Source organism: Urocampus carinirostris, chromosome 11 (assembly GCF_059441175.1).
Source record: "Urocampus carinirostris isolate Australia breed hairy pipefish chromosome 11, RoL_Ucar_1.0, whole genome shotgun sequence".
NCBI classification, from domain to species: Eukaryota; Metazoa; Chordata; class Actinopteri; order Syngnathiformes; family Syngnathidae; genus Urocampus; species Urocampus carinirostris.
In genome coordinates, this window is record NC_142359.1 from 32,296,046 (window position 1) to 32,319,308 (window position 23,263).

Here is a 23,263-nt window from a genome sequence, read left to right on the forward strand (position 1 = left end):
AGATAAATTCGCCCACGCTCTCAGCAATAATTGACTGCGGATTGCGGCTAGACTTGTGCATTTTATTTAAGGCAAGAACAAAAGGCACGCCTCCTGAACAAAGATCATTTTGATAATGGACTGGTGCTGACGAGTTCAGATCATTTTCAGAGGAAATACAGTGGCAGCAAAAAAAACTGCCACACCCAACAAAACTGCACCCTGACAGTGCCTGCACACAGCAATATGTTATAGGGGATAATAGATCGAAGACGCATGAGTGACATTCACTTTTCGACAGACAGAATGGTAAAAAGATAGCCACTGGGCCCAACAAAATTGTTTTCTGACGGCCCCCACTCGCAACAATATGTGATCACGATAATGGATAGCAGCCACACAAGTGCAGTTCATTTTATTAGATGAATATTTTTCAACCTGTAGGAAGCACAAAGTCGCAAGAGATTACACTAGAGGTTTTGCTTTTCTGTGGTGGTAGATAATTTAGATTTGGTCATTTGAAAAGTAGCTCACGTGCTGAAAAAGTGCGATCACGCCTGCGCTATACAATCAAACAGAAACTTTTTTTGTTTGTTTGTTTTTTCGGGGAGGATTGTTGTTTCTTTTACAGATAACCTAGTGACTACTTCTTTCAGAGACTATTTAGTGAACCAAAACTTAAAATAAGCAAGACCGTAAAATGTGAACCGTGCTATAACCAGGTTTTTCTTTATTAAGTTGTCATAACAAATCCAGCACCACAAAGTTACCTCCGTGACCCGTTTGCATTAGCGTCAAATAAGAAAGTGACGCACTGGGCTGAACTTGGAGCAAAATACTTAGCGAGGCTAATTAAAGTTCATTTGTCATGCATGTGAGTCACCGCGGAATGCTTTGCGCTCAGCTAACTTGCTTGCAGGCGGTTGATGTCAACGTTCCCCCTCTACAAATGTCAAAGAAAATTCAAATGTGACAAACATCGCTGTTTTTATAATGTGCATTCACATATGTTTTACCTCACAATTGCTTTCCACAGCTTCCTCATAAATACAGTGGCTTGTGAAACTATTTGGCGCCCTTGCACTTTGTGACTTTTTGCCACAGACTTAAATCATCAAGATATAAAATTGTAATTTCTTGTGAAAAATCAACAATAAATGGAACGCAATATTGAAGTAGAACACACTTTATTGGATATTTTAAACTTTTTTAACAAATAAAAACCGAAAAAGTGGGTGTGCAAAATTATTCAGCCCATTTTCTTTCAGTGCAGCAAAGTATGTCCAGAATTTCAATGAGGATCTATGAGTGATTCAATGTTGATTTAAATGACTAACGATGATAAATGGAATCCACTTGTGTGTAATCAAATCTCTGTATGAATGCACCTGCACTGTGATAGTCTCAGAGGTCTGTTTAAAGCGCGGAGAGCATTATGAAGAACAAGGAACACACCAGGCAGATACTGTTGTGGAGAAGTTAAAAACTGAATTTGGATACAAAAAGATTTACCAAGCTTTAAACATCCCAAGGAGCATAAGCAGCCATCTCATCACCCTCAACACACCATCCCCTCAGTCAAACAGGGAGGGGACAGCATCATGGTTTGGGCAGGCTTTTCTTTAGCAGGGACAAGGAAGATGGTTAAAATTGATGGGAAGATGGATGGAGCCAAATACAGGACCATTCTAGAAGAAAACCTGATGGAGTCCACAAAAGACCTGAGACTGGGACAGAGATTTGTCCAGCAAGACAATTATCTAAAAAATTAAGCAAAAGCTACAATGGAATGGTTCACAAAAAAACATATCAAGGTGATAGAATGGCCAAGTCGAAGTCCAGACCCCAATCCAATTGAGAATCTGTGGAAAGAACTGAAAACTGCTGTTCACAAACACTTTCCATCCAACCTCAATGAGGTCGAGCTGTTTTGCAAGGAGGAATGGGAAGAAATATCTATCTATCTATCTATCTATCTATCTATCTATCTATCTATCTATCTATCTATCTATCTATCTATCTATCTATCTATCTATCTATCTATCTATCTATCTATCTATCTATCTATCTATCTATCTATCTATCTATCTATCTATCTATCTATCTATCTATCTATCTATCTATCTATCTATCTATCTATCTATCTATCTATCTATCTATCTATCTATCTATCTATCTATCTATCTATCTATCTATCTATCTATCTATCTATCTATCTATCTATCTATCTATCTATCTATCTATCTATCTATCTATCTATCTATCTATCTATCTATCTATCTATCTATCTACCTTGGTCATATCCCTCAAGAGGGGTGACCGACAGCAAGACCCACACATACAATAACAAAGAAAATAAAAGGGAAATAAATAGCAAAATAAACACAAAAATGTTTGGACCATGGCCAACCCAATTGCCCAAACACCCAAACAAGTTAGGCACCTCGGCACCCAAGTTGGTCATGCTTTAGTCCCTCCAGATGAAATGGGACACCAGAAAGCGGCCATGTCACTCAGGTCAGGGTGACACAACACACTATTTTTTTCAACAGCAGGGCCCAACAGCTTTCACTGGTTTACCCCTGCCTCATCATACGGGTGCCCAGCCCATCCTTAAGAACGCGGTCACAATCCCACTATCCTTTCACAACACCTCTCCACTCCTTTCTATCACCAACAAGAGCTCTAGCTTCTATTATATTTCGACCTCCTTCCTGCAGTGCACTCATAACACCATCCATCCACGTCAATCGCAGCCTTCCTCTTGGTCTTCTTCCATTGACTTCTGCTCTGTAGAGCATCTTCAGGAAGAAATATGAAATAAGTTTCTTGATGTCCAAAATTGAAAGAGACATGCCACGAGTGACTTGCAGCTGTAATCGCAGCGAAAGGTGGCGCTACAAAGTATTAACTCAATGGCGCTGAATAATTTTGCACAACCACTTTTTCGTTTTTTTATTTGTTAAAATATTTTAAAATATCCAATAAAGTGTGTTCCACTTCATGATTGTGTCCCACTTATTGTTGATTCTTCACAAGAAATTAAAGATTTATATCTTTATGTGTGAAGTCTGAAATGTGGCAAAAGGTCACACAGTTCAAGGGGGTCAAATAGTTTTGCAAGCCACTGTACGGATGCAAGTTGCATAAACTGCATAAGGACAGGCAACTGATTGTGTCCCAGTCACAAGATAATGTAATCGAATTGTCTTTATTGTAATTTATCACAACATAGTGTATATTTTGTACGAGATTAGACATGATACTCCAGGATGAACGTATTATAATAATAGACTTAAAGGAAAAAAAAGCATGAAAATGAATATTAGCATGTACCGTGGTATGTTTTGAGGAGGCGGACAGAAGGCAGAGACACAAGATGTGTGAGTTAACAAAAAATGCTCTGCACATGGAACGAAAGGAGAAAACAACAAACAAAAATACAGTCAAGAACATCAAATTGGCAAGCAACAATCCAACAGCTTCTGCTATAGGCACAGTCCTTAAATACCCCTCTCCTGATTCGAACCAGCAATGGGTAATGATAAACAGGTCCACCTCTGGTCTGTCTGCTTATTGACGCCCTCTGGAGGACAGTGCTGTGGTGGATCTTAACACATAGGCAATATTTGTAAGATAGTGGTTGAAGGCCTGCCTGTGTTATAAGTGCATCAGAACAATGGGGCAGTGAAATAACAACAAGTGATCCGCACATGGAAGGAGGCGAGGAAAGATAAACAAAAAAGTCATTCCAGAAAGACTGTCAAAGTACGGCAAGTCCAGGATATTGGTCGAAAAACATACGCAGGCAGGAATGTCAAAATAACAGACAATCGGACCGTTTCTGCTGTAGGTGCAGTCCTTAAATATCACTTTCCTGATTTGAGTCTGGTGTGGTTAATAATCAACAGTCCGTCCGCCTGTTGGCACCCTCCTGGGTACAGCTACATTCTGGATCCTAACATATAGGTCATATAATGTACAAAGTAGTGTTTGAAGACTAGCCTAGGTTGTACAATTATCCTATTACTTGACAAAAAGGCAAAGGCAAAAGTATTTATAAGAAGCGCTCCACACATGAGAGAAAGGTAGTAAATGATAAACAAAAAATCCAGGCAGGATCATAATTGTGTTGAACAATCAGCTTCTGCAGTTGGCACAGTCATTAAATGGGAGAACGTCCTTGCATACTGACCTAGGTTGAAAGTGCATCGGAACAATAATCTAATAATAAAAATGGTGCAATGACATTTATCAGCAACATTGTGCTAAAATAAGTACAAATAATAAGATATGAATACATTTCTATGTATAGGCAAGGGTAATACTTGGGTTATGGTACTGGAATAAGCAATGTCCTCCAGACTGGATTGTTGACTCTCAGTAAGGTTCTTCTGTCAGAACACTGCATGGAAATCCATCCCGACCCGATTGGTCAACTTCTTTCACATAACAAATTGTCGCTTTCACTATAGCATTTAGCATAACAAAAAGGAGAGGAAATAAGGACGTCAGAAAAAAAAACAAGTGAGGAATGGTGCATGTCAAGTACTCAGAAGAAGTTCTACATTTATGAATGCGTGTGCGCGAGCGCGTGTGCATTAGTAATAAAGCCAGCGGGGGATTCCAAGCCGGAGCGCGCACACAGTCAATGTGCTTTAATGGAGACGATGTGCTCACTTCGGTTGCGGCATAAATGATGAATTATTCATTGGCTTCAACATCAGGCGGCCGCTGTTATTACCGGGCGGCGCTTGGCCATCATTTACACATGCAAATGAAATGGCTTCGACTTTTAAGAAACTGGCCCGACGTAGTTTGAGTACGCTTGTACCAGATGAGCACAAAATGAAGGGGCTTGTATATATACTGTGCATATAGTATAGAAGTATAAGTGTATAACAAGCAGGCAACAGGGTTTGGTTATAATCAACATCTTTCTGCCAAATCAACACATTTGAGTGGGCTTGATTTTCTTTAGTTTAACCCGAGCGCAAATTTAGCGGTGTTAATACTAATATCTGTGACGATACTCACTTATGCTAGTGTCCGCGTCGGCTAGCAGCTATGACATTCCTCACAAACATCTGCCAACAGTAGGCTCACGATCAGTGTTGGGAATACCTTGTTACAAGGGAAACTAGTTTTTTCTTTCTTGATAACGAGTACTATAACAAGTTTTTAATAAACTGTTGTAACTCAAATGCTGTTGCTAGTATGTTACACGGCTACGCTATAACATACATCTTTATGCATACATCCCTCAATCCTTCGCGTGCAATCTATTTACCAACAAAATAAAACTAAATACAGTTATTGTGGTGATGTCTCAAGTAGAAAGTACGAGAGCAACACATGTCTCCTCATGTAGATATTCTCCGTAAATGCTAAGACGAACTTACAACTATAATATCAAATGCTAAAATCAGAAAGTCAGTTTACATGAGGATATATGGCTGTACGTCACCAGTAGCAAATGATAGGCAGCACATCGGGAAGGGAGTGTGGCTTATACAGGAATAACAGACCAACGGGAAGTCAATGGGGAAAATGTAAACTCAGAATGTATGGTAGGAGTGTGCTTTATTGTAGCATTTTATAGTAAAAGTATGTTTGAAGTATACCTTCCAAAGAAAAAAAGGGGAAAAAAGTCTTATACAGTACCCAGAAATGAAGAAGGAGATCCTTATGTGGTTTGAATGCCAGAGAAAAAATGAATATGGAGCGTCTCGGCTGAGTGTTCGTTTGCAAGCTTTCAAGATTGAACAAGCCAACATGTGTGAAAGTTTGACTGCTTCCACAGGTTTGTTTACAATTGTTTTGTATTTGTTTCATTATGTAGCCATTAAAAGCAGTCGTAGGGAGTCGGCTTCTATACAAGGAAACAGACGCCCCCCTACTTACGACCATTCGACTTACGCAAAATGGTAGATACGAACATTTTTTTCAGCATGTCAAAAAATATCCGGACATTGCTATAAGTTAGATTTTTTTATTGTGTGAACCTTTTTCCAAGTACAGGACATTACTGTAGCGCTTCTTTCCGCTGCTACCGGAGTATGGCGCTGTAAGAGGTCACCCAGCATTTCCAAAAATCCGCTTCCTCTTTCTAGTTTGTATGTAAAGTTACAGTGCTATGTTACTGAATCTCCAACGTACTCAGAACTTTGCCGTTTTTATTTTTTAATATCTCGTGCATCCATTCGATATGGTTGGTGTTAAGGAGAGGCGAGCCGTTTCATTTGAATTGAAGGTGGAATAAGAAAGCTTGATGCGGTTGAGAAAATGGCCGGAACACTTTTTTTCGGCCACTTTTTACCACAGAGGACCTTTCGAAGCAGATTTTCCAAAAGTACGTTACACTCAACATTATTTATGTTTCTAGAGCAGATTATTTTATGAAATGTTCATCTTTTAGTACAGGTTACTTATACAAACCTTAAACATACATTCCATACAAAATATAGCACTGCAGCAACTTATGAACAAATTCAACTTACAAACGATCGTCGGACTGGATAGTTACTTTTCAGAGTTAGTATTTAGTAATTATAACTAATTACGTTTTTCAGTAACACTGAATTAAATTCTGAATTAGATAATGTTAAACTAAGCTGCTTAGTTGCAATTAGCAAAGCTTTTGTTACTGTCAGTGACGGTATTAACTAATGATAGAGTCTGTGTTGGGTATCATCTAGTTACTTACTAACATCTGCTGAATGTAGTCCACTGACTTCCTAAAAACTCAAAACAAAAACATATTAATTAAGCTTCTTCGCGCCTATTTCAAAAAGCTAATGCTAGTGTTTTGTTGATTGTCAACACAAGCGTCCATGCAGATTTGCGACCAAGACCCTTGACATTACTAACAAACTTTCACTTAATTTACTTTGATCACTACAGAGTGGGCAAAACTACGGAAACTTGTCAATGGATAATTAAATATAATACATCTACAAAATCGCTCGAGACTTCTATATTGTTGTGTTGAACTTAATTGTTCTTTCTGTCTTGTATTATTTTTACATTTGAAATAGTATTGTTTTTGGGAGAAAAACACGCAATGGGTGTCGCAAAAAGCCCCCCAATGTAAAATGCCATTCCGCATTCAAATGTATTTGTGTCGGAATCTAACTAATAATGAGGCCAACGTTACACAACCCGAGACGCCGTGTGACTTCTCTGCAATTAGCTTTGCGCCTTAATGAGGAGAAAGTGATTAAAATGCAGGCAGGCAGCAGGAGCAATGTGTCATTAAGAGTTGCCCTTTCAACTTCATATTTTTGGACCAAGCTACGAGTGAGACATTTTAAACAGGTAAAATTCTGCACACATATATCTTTTTTTTCTTTTCTTTTTTTTGTTTAAGGTGAAAAACGCATAGCCTTCTTTTATTTTCTGCTGCCCGTCTTGACGCAGCCGACATCACTGCTATCTAGAGGCCAATTGGCAAAAAATGAACAAGAGGAACAATAAATTAATATTAAATTCATTTAGATTTATTTCGGGCCTAAAGAATCCAGCTTGACCTGGGCCCGCTGGTATTAAAGCTCTGCCCAGTCCGAGCCCTAACAATTTAAATTGATTTGAGGGACTGAGACCAAAAACAACCCGAATTTTCATATTTATTTGGGAAGACTCGGTGGAGGAGTGATTCTCTCTTGTTGACCTTATTTTTTCAATTATCCATCAGTCATTGTTCTTTGTTTTTTTTTTTGTGTGTGGAGGATTTATGTGATGGATTTCGTCCCCCTACACGAATAGCTCACATATGTGCCGAGTTCACGTACCAAACGAGCGCACAAACGTCGATGAAGAGGATTGAATTCATTCTGCGATCTCTCCTAAATAAAAAGAAACAAGGAACAATGATAGGTGGATAATTTTTAACAAGTCAGTGAAGCATGCCATTGTCACTTGCCTAAAATGAACGACACTGTTTCTGGTTAAGTCGACTATTACTGAGAGAGGGGACCAAGTGAGCAAATTTGTGCCATGTATTTTGCAAAGAGATAATTATTTGTTGCAACTTTGTATAGACATATTTTTTTCTCACCAGAGACAAAGAATGTAATTGGCATTGAAGTGCAGTAGGACCCAAAAGCCCTTTTGTAAAATATTTGATCCGAGCGTGTATTTTCCATTTCCCTCTGAATGCGGCAATCTATATTTTTCTTTTAGCTCGTGGGATTCGGTATTATCGTCTGGCTTAGGTGGCGACGCAGCAGGTATAATTTCTTGTCTGTTCAGCAAGGCAAATGTGCCACGCCTGCATATTTCCTTTGCTGAATACATGTGATTATTAAAATCAAATGATTTTTTCCTTTTTTCACCCTCCCGTCTTGATTTTTTTTGTGCGTCAAGCGCCCTACGTAATATCATCGACTTCATTCTGGGTGATAATAAGTGCTGAAATATGGAAAGAGAAGTCGGCGTGGACCTGACGAAGGAAGTTTGTCGATTGGGAAGTGGGCGGCAGATGCGAGTCCATGCATAGCAAGAGGGAAAAGCCGCTTTATTTTTCGGATGATGAGAAAACATCGCCGTAAATTATTGTGTTTACAGTACAACACGCAAGAGAAGAAGCAGACTTTTTCATCGACAGCTTTTTTGTATTCATGAGCTTGCTCTAAATAGACCCGGCAGGTACAATAATGAAGTCCGTGATGACGATAAAAAAAATGCTGTCAGGTAAAAATGACGTTTGTTATTTTTTTTACCCCTTTTGTTTACTCTGCAAACATTTCCAAATTGGGATGTCCATTATATTTGTTTTGAATAGAAATAATTTATCATAAGGCAAACCAGATAAGGCTCACACATTCCTGTATGATTAAATATATGGTTGGTTGGATTATTGGGAAAGTACAGCCTGGTGGTGCCCATCCCTCTCCAGGACAACATATAAGAAGAAACATTTTTATAGGCTCTTGCATTTGTTACTTATATATACCATACCTGACATTTAGGAAGGTGTGCCCTTCTGAGCTGCCTGAAATGAATTGCTCAATTGTGGCTGCTGTGTTAGTATGGGCCGTCGGAGCGCTTCATTTTTAGTTCAGCTGCTCAAGTGTACCCTTGTTGCCCGCCTACGATGAATTGCACTGCTTTGGCCGCAATCTGTTATCCTTAGTTGACTATGGCTAAGAGAGGGGGCCAGGAGAGCAAATTTGTGCCTCAAGTGGCGTCTCTTTTTCTACTCGTTCAGCCCAAAATTAACAGTATCCATTTCATTATTCGTGTTTCGATAAGCGGGGGGTGGCAGTGCGCATGTTAAAATTGGTGTTGGGGATCTACTTTGTGGATTGTCGCTGGGGGTTTCAAGTCCCTGTTAACAGCAAAAAACGAGGCGTTACAGTATTCTCAAATGTAGGAACGTCACTCTGAAAATGTAAAGTACAGATTAAATATGACAAAAGTACAGTAATGAAGTTATCATGCCTTATTACATAATGGTCTAAAAATGCGCCCCACGGGCCTTATCAAGCATGCCAAGTGGTTTTATTCTGAATGGCAACACGAGGCCGAGAGAAGTGCAAGAAGAAAAACGGGCTGCAGTTTATAATGTGTCCACTGGATGTCGCCAAAGTCAGGCACCACTCACCAAACAACTGCAGCTGTAATGCTTTATCCCTCTCTTTCTTTCTCTCTCTCTTTTTCTTTCACTCTTTCACTCTCTCTCTCCATCTCTCTGTCCCTCTCTCTATCAGTTCCTCTCTCTGTCCCTCTTTCTTCCTCTTCTATTGTCCTCTCTTTTCTCTCTTTTTTCTCTCTTTTTCCTCTCGCTTTAGGTTTTTTTCTCACAGTGTCTCTCTCACTTTCTTTGTCTCTTTTTCTCTATCTCCGTCAGTCTCTCTATTTTGCTCTTTATTTCTTTCTTTGTTGATGATCTTTCTTTCTGTATCACTCCCTCATTTTTTCTCTCTCTTTTATCTCTTTCTCCCTTTCTTTTTCTCTCTTTGTCTCTTTGTCTCTTTTTCTCTCCTTTCTTTTTCCTTTCTTTCACTTCATCTCTCCTTCCGTCTCCCTTTTTCTCTTCTTTTTTTCTTCTTTTCAATCTACTAGCCTGGCCCAGATGAGAGTGTTGTTTTTTGTTTTTTTATAACATGTGGCTCCCGAGCTCAAACGAGTTTTATACCCCTGCATTACACCAAGCATTAGTGGTGAAATCATAATAGTGATAACACATAGTTGAGTTTATGAATGTTTATCATCTTAAAATCACATTGAGCACCATAGTGGCGAACACAATAAACACTTTTCAGCAGGGAGTAACACTGTTCTACAAACACAATCGGCATTTCAAAACGAATAGTGCTCATTAAAAAGGCTTGTGTGCAATGGATCTCATTGGATTAGAGTTGTGCCTAATAAAGTGTCCTGTGGGTGTCTGCCTGTTAACTAACACTCGTGAGTTACAAGGTGATTGCTGTTGCCATAAACGCCAATTATACATCTAAGCAAAACAGCAACAAAAGAACTTTCATTGCTCCTTTTGCTTGGATTAAAAGCCAAAAAACCTAATGGATTTGGATAATTAGTTTCAAGAAACGTTGGGGCGGCAGTAGCGGCAGTAGCTCAGGAGGTAGAGCGCTCGTCTTGGGATCAAGGGATTCCAGTTCGAATCCCGGCTTGTCCGTGATACATGTCGAAGTGTCCTTGGGTAAGACACTGAACCCCTAATACCCTCAATAAGGAGGTAAGCGTTTTACATGGCTGCAATACAAGGCCGCTATTGGGAAATGTGAAGCACACTGTAAAGCGCTTTGGGAAGTCATTGACTTGAAAAGCCCTATATAGATGCAGATCATTTTCATTTCATTTCATTAAAATCCAGGCCTGAAAATTTGTATATTTGGGATGTCTGGTATTTATGTGCAGCCAAATGTTGTTCTATTAGGAAATAAATTACAAATGAAATACCATATTTTCACGACTATAAGGCGCACCTAATATTGAGTCGCAAGGTCTCGCAACTAAGGCAAGCAGCAGCCGAGTAGATTTTCCCTCGTAGGAGAAGTAGGCCGCGGTGTGTGCTGGGATATACATACCGCCGTTTCATTTACTAACTAATGTGTCAAGCATCACTTGAATGGTCACGATTGGCTAAAGTTATTCGGGATCAAAGGAGGCAGGTCCTTTTTAGCATTTAGAGGCTCGCATAGGCTAAAGCGAGGAAAAACAAAGTCTGCAATAGGCCAAAAAAGAGGAATGTGAATCACACGTTAGGTTGCTCTACGGCAGGGGTGTCAAACTCATTTTAACTAGGGGGCCACACGATAGAACAAACATTTTGTCGGGGGCCGGACTAGTAGATCAAAGAGAAAGAAAAAGAGAGATAAAGAAATAAGAGAAAGAAGGAGGAAAAAGGAGAGAGGGCAGGACAAAGAAAGAAAAAGAGAGAGAGAGAGAGAGTGTGGGAAACAAAAAATAAAAAGTCGTGAGAAAGGGGGAAAAGAAAGGGAGAGGAAGAAAGAAATCCAAAGAGAAATAGAAAGACAGAGTGAAAAAAAAGAGAAAAGAAAGCGCATAGGGTATGAGAAAGAGAAAGAGAAAAGAGAGAAAAGGAAAAAGAAAGTTAGAGCAAAAGAGGTTAAAAGACACAGAGAAAGACAAAGAGCAACAAAGGAAGAGAAAAAGAGACACAGAGAGTGAACGAGACAGAGTGGGAAAAAAGGGGTGAAAAAGAAAGAGAGAGAGAGAGAGAGAGAGAGGGAGAGAGAAATAAATACAAGTACAGTGTCTTTGTGAGAGGCACCTGGCTTTGGTATCATCAAGTTGAAATATTTCAACCTGCAGCTTGTTTTTCTCTTGCGCTTCTCTGACTGTTGTCTCGCGGGCCGGATTCAATCCCTTAGCGGGCCTGATATGGCCCGCGGGCCGCCTGTTTGACACCTGTGCTCTACGGCATGGAGAAAACATGTTGTACTAGTCTCTATTTGTAAACAGGAATTATGGGGCTAAACAGACAGCTAGCAAAAAGCAACGTCTATCGATGCAGATGCTTCTCTGCGTATTTTTCCTTTCATTTGTCGGCATTATTGCGGTAACTATTCGTCACTATTGGCTAAAGATATTCAGAGGTAAAGGAGGCGGGTCTTTTTTACAATTTACAGGCTTGCATAGGCTAAAGCGGGGCAAAACAAAGCCTGCAATCGGCCGAAAAAGATGAATATGAATCGCACGTTATGTTGCTCTACGGCAGGAGAAAACAGTTTTTACTAGTCTGTGTTTATAAACAGAAATTATGGGGCTAAATAGACAGCTGGCAACAAGCAACGTCTATCAATGCAGATGCTTTTCGGACGATTTTGTATTTTATTTGTCAGTATTATTGCGTGTTTTGGAGTGTGTAAATATTTTACACGGTTGGATTTACTCCACTCACAGATGTAAGAGGACCACGGTTGCGTATAATTATTGAACGTGATGGCTGCAAGATGACTTTGGTGAGCTAACCCTGTTTTATATTTTCCCAGTATCTTGTTTCAGACTGATCTTGATGTTTCTGTGATGAGTCTGTTTTTACATTCAATTCAATTCAAACTTTTTATTTTTATATACACAGTAAATAACCACGTTTCCCTGCACAATTAAATTCTCACTTTGCTGTCTACATAGTTGTCAGCAAAAAAATAGAATTTAAGAAATAGTTGGCATTTCTTGAATCCCAATGGTAACCTTCCTAATGATATGTGGATGACGCATTTGAGTGATTGGTAACATCTTACAGACGTTACCTGAGACACATATTTACTTCTTTACGAGCCGTTGGAATGTTAAGGGGTTAATAAATTTGACTGAACAATCCGACTGTTTTGTTTACGTTACCACTGTAGCGCCTTATAGCCCGGTGCGCCTTATGTATGGAAGATATAGGACAAAAAACTATTTTGGGGGTTGCGCCTAATAACCCAATGCCCCTTATAGTCGTGAAAATACGGCAATTAAAAGTATATATGTTTTATCAACTTCACGGTAGACCATTTTGCTTGTTGTATTTTCTTACTTTTCTCAAATATTTTTTTAAAAGAGGCAAAATTATGTAGCATTTAGTTTTCAAGTTTCCTTATGTCAAAGTGGGGTGTGTTATTTTAAAGTGTCCTTAAAATATGAGAGTTAAATATATTATCAGTTAAGTACGTGTTAACAATGCCCAATTGAGTTAAAAGAGTGGGTATGCCTAATTCTTCACGGTGCCAATCTGCTTTTATCAGAGCTATTCAAGGGAGAAACACAACAATTTTGAGGAAAAGCTGAAGAGTTATCCAAATGCCAACCCAAACCCCAAAATGATAAAAAAAGCATAACGTATCAAGGTGTCTGAGAAATGCACATACTTTCACGTGCTCCGGGAATGAGTTGTTCCTACTTTTTTAAAGAGAAAATATATTATACATGAATATATTATTTGTAAATATATAAAAGAAGAAAAACATACATAAAGTGAACGATTGTCTTTTCTGCCAATGTTGTAAGAAAAAAATGGACCCACAAGTATATATTTTTTTCTCTGTACAAGATAAGTGAAATTTTTTATATAATATGTACCTGTTATTTATTTTTGACCAACACATACTCTCCGACAGAGTGTTTAGCCAATTGGAAGGGAGAACATTGCACGATGAAAATCTATGAAATGGCAAAACAGTGAAATATGAACCATGTTATAGTGAGGGATTACTGTATATGTGAGTTTTTGCATTTAAAAAAAAATCCTGAGAATGGAAGAATCAATTTGGAAAAGTTTTATGTTCTTCCATGAAACTGTACATTTTAAAATTGTTTCATCAAGATACATTTAAAGTTTCAACAACAATCCATTTGGAAATCAATAACCAAGTCTTTGAAGTATTTTTTCTTTGGAAAGCCCTTTATCACAAAGAGTCTCAAAGGGCTGACAATTATGTATTATAACTATTTTATATTATTTTACCAAAAAACGCAATAATATTCTTTGCATATGCGAATGAATAGGCAGAAGTGACAATCCCTGAATTGTATCGGGATTTTTTCCAGGGTTACACCTACACTATTTTTCAATCTCAAGTCCTTCTACTCATCATATGGCAAGCGTGTCGTCATTAGCCGCCATTATTGCCGCAACGGGACGGATTCAATTTTGACGCTGTCAAAGATAAGCAAAGCTCCAGACCGTGCAGGCAAAGGAACGGCATGACTAACAAGCATGTCGCCACCTTTCCCTCCGCTGCATTAGACAATAAATGAATCCCTCGACTTCTTATGACCCGTCATGTTATAGCTTGTCTCTTATGCCGGGATAAATCCATTTTCTATTGCCCGGATTGCAATTGGAAACTCACAAGCAATTTATTCAAGGGTGCCGTGTCACGGAGTGGCGTTCACTATTTAGTCTTTTTTTATTACTCGCTATTTGTCTCTAATTCATTTTGAATGAAAAAGGCAGGAATGAAGGTTGTGAGATGTTGTTTAGCGGCGAGATCTCGCCCGAAAGAAAATAATGATCTTTATGAAATTGTTTTCGACACTTTCTGACAGGCGAGGCAAAGCGAGTGGCGCAGCTCGTTTAAATCGATGAAGCTTTCATTATTTTGCAAAGGGAAATATGCGCTTTGTCTGTGGAATTTTTATGCCACATTTGTAATACTTCCTCAGTTTTGGGCCCAAGGTTAGCTGGCTCTATCACCAAGATAAAGTTAGATTAATCATCGATTTTTGTCAGGTAGAAATCAAGAAAAACCTTCTGCGCGTGGTTGATCCATATCAATCCTGTGAAAATAATGTATCTGCAATTCTTTCTGCAATTTTTTTAAGGAGGATGAACAAACAGCATTATTGTTGGGGCCCAGCAAGCAACCGTCCCCCAGTGTGTGTCTACAAGCAGATGTGTCAGCACTTCCATCTCACCAAAACCTTACAAATATCCCACCAAAAAAAGTAAGATTATTTTCCTCACATGTAAGCATCAGTACAGTTCAGATTGACGGATCTTTAAAACAATAACAAATCATTGTGGCATGATTTCCATAATGAACAAACACAAACAAATGTTGGCGATTTTTTTCTCACAAATCTATATATTTTTATCAGAATACATGTAGAGCGGCCAAAACTAATTGATTAGTTCACAATTAATGAATTTTAAAACAAATTGCCAATAAAACACTCCAAATTTGGTCGCAAATGCTAGTGATTTGGTCGCGATGGCATCCTGGAATAAGATATAAGTTTTTGGGCAACACCCATCCATTTTTTTCCCGATGAAGTTTCAATTATTTTCCAAGGCAAACAGGTGATTTTTCTGTGCCGTTTTTTCTTCGACAATCGTGATATTTTGCCCGACTTGGGCCCAAGGTTGAGCTGGCTTTATCACTGAGATAATGTCAGATTAAACCCAGATTTCTGTCAGACGGAAATGGAAAAAAACCTTCCACCGTGGTGGATCCATAAAGCATGACCGAGCTTGTTATCACCAACGCCATATTTACGGCGGGGGGCCTCAGGGACCCGAGCGTTTGTAAGGACGAAAAAAAAGACCTTGTTTCTAAATCCATTCAAATGACTGCCGACTCCAAGACGATCAAACTTCTTAAGTAGCTATCGATTAGCCAGATGAACAGAGACACTGCGATTGACCGACCACAAGGTGACTCATCGTTACCTTTGGCACGGCACGGAAATCGCAAATTGAAACGGCGGGAGGGTAAGCACACTCCTCGCCTGCCATTTCCTCTGTAAAACACCTGGGAACCGTGGAATCGATAGCCCCGAGAGTTAGCATGAGAATAAAACCGAACAAGGGTCTATCTCGCCACACTTCAATTACCACTCTGAGCTCACATCTGGATAAACGCATGCGTGGCGAAGGTGGTGATGGACGCTTTTCCACTGTTGCGGTTCCTCGGGAGCCAATGCTGACCTGAAAGGATCTTTGTCTCACTTTGTTGACAGGCGCAAAGACAAATAGCTCAACTAGTCTCTCACCGAGAAAACTGCCAGCGCAGTCTGTTCCTCTGCTGCAGTATTTTGCAATATGTTATGCGCCATGGCATAGTTTTTTATCATGCAATTTTCTAATCAACTTCACCGTAATTTCTGCACTCTAAGGCACACATTATAGGGAGCACCACCCAAAAAATTGTTTTTTCGTCATAGATTTTTCATATATAGAGCACACTGGATGAAAAGCCGTACGGAAATAAAACAACAGTAAGACCTAGCGATTTTGTTGTGTATAACTGTTGCACACATTTTAAATTAGTGCATTGATGACAAATCTCAGACCAAAATTGCAAAACATTGTATCAGACCTTTTGCGATGGGAAAAGTGCCAAAATCCTAACCAGTGGACCACCAATGATACAGTAGCATTCAAAAAGGCAGGTTAGATTCACATTACATACAATATTATGCAATTTAGATCAGCAATGCTTTTCGATTAATCAATCATTGCACAAATACAGTAAGGTACTGTAAGACATATAGTTATGCACACGTCTAAATACTGTAGCAGTTCCAATCTTATGCATCGTATTTCTGAGTTTCTGGAAACACGGTATGTATATTTTAATTTCTAAATTGGCAAGACAGGCTCTGATTCAGGTGAAGTTGACCATTTTGTAGTCCCTCTTTTATCACGGTTAATAAGGACCAGAGCCTCTGCAATATGCAAAAGTATGTGGAGTAGCTAATAATTTGCTTTATTTGGCCCAGTTCTCAGAAATAGTCAATTAGGGATAATTGATTGTGCCCAAATCTGCAGTTTATTTTAGGCAGGCCACAATGGCACCCTTTAGCGGTCTGAAACGAAAGAAAAAAACATACTATGCCGGCACCAACTGTCAGCACTACCTGACTCAGGATAAAGGATCATCCCCGCAAAACTGCATTTAATTTGGGGTGGGCCAAAAAAAAAAAAAATACGCTGTCGGTCCTAACACGCAGCAATATGTGTTTAAAGATAATAGATTGCAGCCACACAACTTTTTGGTAGACAGCACAGCAAAAAAAAGCCGCTGGGTCCGACAAAAATGTGATTTGCCAGCCCCCACAAGCAGCAATATGTGATCGGGGATAATGGAACACGAAATATTTTTTGACCTGTGATGCACTGAGGCTGTAAAGTAGGGGATAGAAAGGATTACAGAATAGATTTGTTCTTATCACACTGTTTACGTTAAGTATCATTTTGTCACAGAACAATACCGTACAAGGAACTAATATGTTTTTATATTTTTATATACAAGGTGTTACAAAATTTGTGGCACATATTGACTTTCAATACATCAGAAACTATTGAGAGTATAACAACACATCAGGTAAATTCAGAAATGTTGTAATATTCAAATATTTCCATTGTGAGCACCATTGGCCACATAATACACATTGATCCGTCATATTCTTACCAAACTCATCCCAGCATTGCATATTCAATGTTTGCAACAGATGCTGTTATCCATGCCTTCAGCTCATCCACATACCATACTAATCCTTTTAAAAATCCCGACAAAAACAAATTATATGGTCTGAGATCAGGGTGGCCAGGACAGGAGATTGTAAGCATTCATCCCAGACTGTCCAATCCATGTTTAACTGTCCAACCCTGAGGCTCCAGTGTGGCGGCACCACATTCTTTTGGAAAATGAAGTCACCAAACTCTTTCTCCCTCACTGTATACATAAACCATTCCTCAAGCATGTCAAAATATGTCTCATCATTGACTGTTGCTCTACCAAAGAAGAATAGTCCATAGACAGCTTTCTTCCACATGGCACAACAAAATAAAGCACTAATAAAAGAAGCTGTTGCAACTACTGACAATGCAATGCTGGGCTGTGTTTGGCAAGAATCATATAGGTGAATCTCATGTAAATTGATATTGCAATCTTTTAGAATTACCTATACACGATTTTACATCCCAAATCGTTTTAAGAAATGTCAAGATGTGCCCAAGTCTTTGGAAACATATTGGATTGTAATATGCATGTATAAATTTTAAACGTTGTGAAAAAAAACTTCGCTAGCGCAACTAAAATCCATAAAACCAGCGCTGACCACAACTCATTGGTTTCCTACGGAGGATTTAATTAAAGATACAGCTTGAGTTATTAATAAACACTTGTTGAGATTCCTAACACCCTAAGTACAAATAGGACTTGAAATCTATTAAGCACAGCCGCAATCTGTTATACTATCCCCAACTAGTTAAACGAAGCGAGGGAGTATCTCCGTCAAGAATGGTCGACCTCTGGGTTTTGCATGTGACGCTTCACGGAAGGCCGAGATTAGAGTGCGCAAGGTCGACATCTTCTTCCCGACACGGCGGTTCAGGCAGGCCGATGAGTCAAACGTCGGCGCTTCGGCTTTTCATTAGTCGAACGTTCCCTCGCCCCGTCCTCTTTATTGTCCCACTGGGCTGCCAAAACAAAATCAATAGGACTTTAAGAAAACAGGGTGCAATAGCGCGCACTTTTTACTGTCCCACAATCGATGCGGCAAGTGAAATACAGAGCCGCCGGCAAATACCGGAGAGTCCAGAGACCCGCCACATAGAGGAGGTCATTTGAAGGTTTAATTACACCACGGCAGGTCTCCGGCATGAGCCCGAATGATTAATCGAATCGCGTTCATTAACACACACTTTAAGTGATGAATCGATAAAGACATTGATCGGCGTCTCATAGATTCTGGCCGTGTCGCTACCATATTCAACGGGAGTCATCACGCTGGGGATTTTTCCAAAATCCGGCTGCGATCTTGCTTCTGCATGCCAAAGGACTAATACTGCGGTATTAAACACAAACACATTATCTTTTTGTCCCGGGAGCCTACGAAAGTGCTTCAAGGCTTAGATCTCTAAAATCGTTTTTTTTCCCTCTTCAGATGAATAATAGATGTCTAAAAAAGGAAGAGTGACTTAATGACAGACATTGCTACTACTCAAACATCTTTGAGGCAGATTTTCGCAGTTTGCTCTTGATTGCAATTGAGTACTTTTGTCCTTCTGGCTCATTCAAAGAAGTCTACACAAGTAGACTCTTGAGAGAGTTAGAGCAATGGCCTAATGTTTGACAATAAGGTTTGTCTTAGTTGGACAATGACTACATTTACATTCAGGAAATAATCCCAGTGGAAAGGAAGTACTAGTTTTCTGGAGCAATATCTATTGATCGTTTGCAGACTTGCACAAACTGAATGGGTGGACCAATCCAAACATCAATATTGTCAGTACCGAACGAGTACTTTGATTGGATCGAAAGAATTGTCCAGAGATCAATACTGTCTTCCCATTTTAGTTATCAGTATAATAATGTTATTTTAACTCATAGAACACAGCTTTTTAACGGTTAATTTCAGCTTCTTTTCTTTTGCTGCTTGATAAATCACTGACTTAAAACCGGATATGAGCACTTTTTATACACCTTAAGGTTAGCTGCAATTAGACATAGCTACTCCCCACCATACAATTAACTTCCACTCTCCAGCTTCGATTAACTCAAAATTGGCCTTCCATTCTTTCATCGACCCTTTCAGCCGCCCAAAATGTGTCAAAATGTGCTCAGATTGTGAATAATAATAATATTCCAATTAATCTAAATTAAATTACAGACTGTGTTACTCATGGATTAGCTGCAAATAACCATGGCAAACAGCTATAGCATTATTACATTTCACAAGAAATGACCATACCTAAAATACTTCCTTTAAGGGATGGTGTGAATTGTTTAGCTATTCTAGGGAGAATAATTGTACCTACATGATTAAACAGTACATTACAAGCAAGCACTATACAATAATTCTTTAATGAGGATTTTTAAGTTCTAAGATTGTAGGTTTTAATTTTACTGGTGGTCATTATCTATTTATATCCCTTTGATGCAACTTAAAAGATGGATATGATTTTTTTTTTTCCATAAGACCGGGTGGAAACACATGTTGGTCTGGAGACGGATAGGCACCACCAGACTGTACTTTCCCAGGACACAGCACAGGAAACTGTGCCCCTATTACCCTGGTGGTTAAGGTTCCAACCAACCAACCAACCAACCAACCAACCAACCAACCAACCAACCAACCAACCAGCCAGCCAACCAACCAACCAACCAACCAACCAACCAACCAACCAACCAACCATCCGTCCAACCAGCCAACCAACCAACCAACCAACCAACCATAAATGAAGTGCAATAATCAAAATGGTCATCAACATGAAGTTAATTTCTAAACAAAAACATGAAGCCACAAATGATGCAATGCGAATTGTGCAATGCGATAATCAAAATGTTTGAATTTTTTTCCCCCATTGATTTAGGATCTAGTATACAAACGCCACTGTTCGTCATTGCCGAGGTCCGGCTCATCTCTGAAGAGCGGGATGCCACGGTACACTGAAAAAAAATTGGTAACCAGATGGTGGAGATACTGTATCTGAATCTGCAACTGTTAACCAAGGAAACCAGTACTATCCGTTGGACCTGGAAGGAGCAAACCCCTATCCGGAAGAAAAAAAAAATGCCTGTAGTGATGGGTGCAACCAGGCTGTACTTCCCCTAGACACACCACATAAGTGGTGCCCCTACAACCCTTATGGTTAAGAGATCTGTGAGCCATGGGCCCCAATAATAATGGTGTTAAGTTTCGTAAGATTACACATACATTATAACTTTAAAATTTGATCCAGTTGTGGTTACACTTTATTTGCACTACTGATTCATTGTGCAAAGAAAGTTAACATATTTTCCGGACTATTGGGTGCACATGATTTTAAGATGCACTTTCAAAAATAACCCTCTGTGATATATAAGATTTATATCATATATAAAGCGCTTTGAACTATGAATGTGCATGACATTAAAACAGAATTTAGAAATTTAGTTCAGTGTGCCTGGAGGAAACCTATACAAGCACGGGTAAACCATGCAAATGCCACAGAACTGTGCGGAACTGTACCGTCTACGCACTAACCATTCATCCGCCGTGCCACCTAATTCTTAATTCAATCTCACTATCTCATAACTGATGACCCAACCCAAACTTAAAATCCTCCTTCATTTCTTTTCACCCACCCGGTTGGTCCACCAGCTTTTCTCCATGAAGAAGATACCTAACAAACCTGTGCCGAACTCCATTTCAGTAAAGCCCCTAAGCAGCCCCACACATCAAAGTGAAACATTTTTGTAAAAATGGTGTCCACTCCAATGAAAAGTTGAATGCAAGTTCAGCCACGCATCGTTCCTCCTTCCATCATAAAAGCATTTTCCACATCTTCCACCTGCTCCTCCGACAATGGGGCGCACAGTCTGCCTGACACCTGCAGTTATTGATCCTAAAAAGCACAAGGTGAGGTGTAATGGTCCACAGCGAGAGAGAGACGTGTATTTATACACTGCGGCTAACACCAGGCAACCTGCATCACTTTCGATTTAGCACATACGACGAGCATGGGCGTGTGAATTGTCTCTGACTTAAAAAAAAAAAAAACTGATGTGAGTGACTGTGTGTGGTGTGGAAGGTTTCTTCAGAGCCTCGGGCAGACTCGGGTCAAGCAGTGTCAAAGACCTACAACCATGCATGTATACACGGCTCCTGAAAAATAATCGTTTTTGAGTAACTGTCAGGAATTGGATTTGGGATTTTAGGTCAAATTCCAGGTCAGAGGAATTAGGTTGGTCAAAAGTATCATGCCATGAGCCAAGGCACTACTCCTTCAAAAGACGTGTTTATTTACCAAAGTAAAGAAAAAAAGGGACAAAATCTATCCACTAAAAAAAAAAAGACAGAAATAAAATATTATTTTATTTAAAGATGCAGAAGACTCCATGATATAGTGACCCAGTCTTATGACATTTTTACTTTACGGTGTAAAATAAAAGAGCTTTAGGTCCCACCTTATAGTAGTATTCTCCACTATACACATTTAACAAAAAATTGTTTTATTTACCCAACCAACTTACAATTTAAACGTTGCGGTATTTCTGTGTATGTAAAATTATGTCTCCAGAATGCCTGTTTGCGATTGGTGAACATCATATAAAATACTGGTCTGCCATTGCTTTGTGTCACGGCATCATAAAAATATCATGCTATCGGCTCAACTCCCTCTAAGGGGCCGGTCACACAGACATTTGCGGCTGAATCACGGCTAAAATTTTGCGTTTTTTTTTTGACCGTGGTTGCCCGCGATGGAAAATGCGCAAAATTGGCCAACTCGCTGTTCATCGGTGGTATGCCCGCAAAACACGCCGGCGACTGTTCCGCTTCCTCATCGCGTCATTTCTGTGTCATTTTCTCGTGTGGACCACGGGTATAAAAGCTCCCGAGCCGGTGTTGTGCCCAAATCCGACTCCTACGCAACACAAAAGGTAAAGCTCACGTCACACTAAAGGTAAAGAGATGTAATGTTTCTTTTACAGGTACAGTATATTTACTTATGGTGTCATTCAAGCATGTGCATGCATATAGCATGCAAGTAGTACTTTGTTTGTAGTATTTTGCTATGTTAAGGTGTTTATTAAGGCTACCGCAGGTCAGAACATTTGAATCTAGGTTTCTATCCCCCGCTTTACAGCAATTCACTTTGAAATTCCCACTTCAAACCGGAATTGTGATGTATCACGGGGATCTCCTGCATGCATTTAAATGCAAAAAGGGCCTTTAATGACATTGTCCGAGTGTCACACTTTGGAATGGGATATCCCAAATACAGAGTTACGGGACTTCCCGTCACTTGGACAGAAATCATGTATTCCATTTGTTGCTTTAGACTCATGAATTATGCACATCTAAATCACGAAAGATTAGGTTAAAAATGGAGCTCAAATATCCTGGGTTTTTTTGTATTATCAATCCAATCTTTTAAATTTTCTAGATGGGTCAATCCAGGTTTGGGGTGGTTTGTTGGTTCTTAATAGGAGCCACATATATATTTAATTAAATTATCTTGTTTTGAGGTTTTAATACCTTATAATCTAGATTATTCTTCTAACAAAACAATACAATTTAAGACGCGTTTTTTTTTTAATGATTTTTTTCAGTCATTTAAAAAAATGTAACCACTATAAGGTGGGAGTTTGTATTCATAAAAAAATATTTGTAGTGATTGTGTCAAAATCATCGTAAGCTAAACCCAACACAGGATCGGTTCAGTTTCCTTCGCAACCAACAAAACGTTATTTCAACTCGGTAGAGGGCTGTAAAAGGTGCTTGCAATTTAATATAAAATGTGATTCCCAAATATAAATATATTTCTATCTGGGGACTAGATTGCATTTTAAAACCTGATCTGATGTCACCATCAATCAGG

General features: G+C 39.3%; 1 protein-coding gene across 2 annotated transcripts in view; it reads right to left on the bottom strand.

The window, feature by feature from the left end:
• tafa5a (TAFA chemokine like family member 5a) overlaps positions 1–23,263 on the bottom strand; it is a 229,258-nt gene that overhangs the window by 128,013 nt on the left and 77,982 nt on the right. The gene's annotated exons all lie outside the window — the stretch shown is intronic.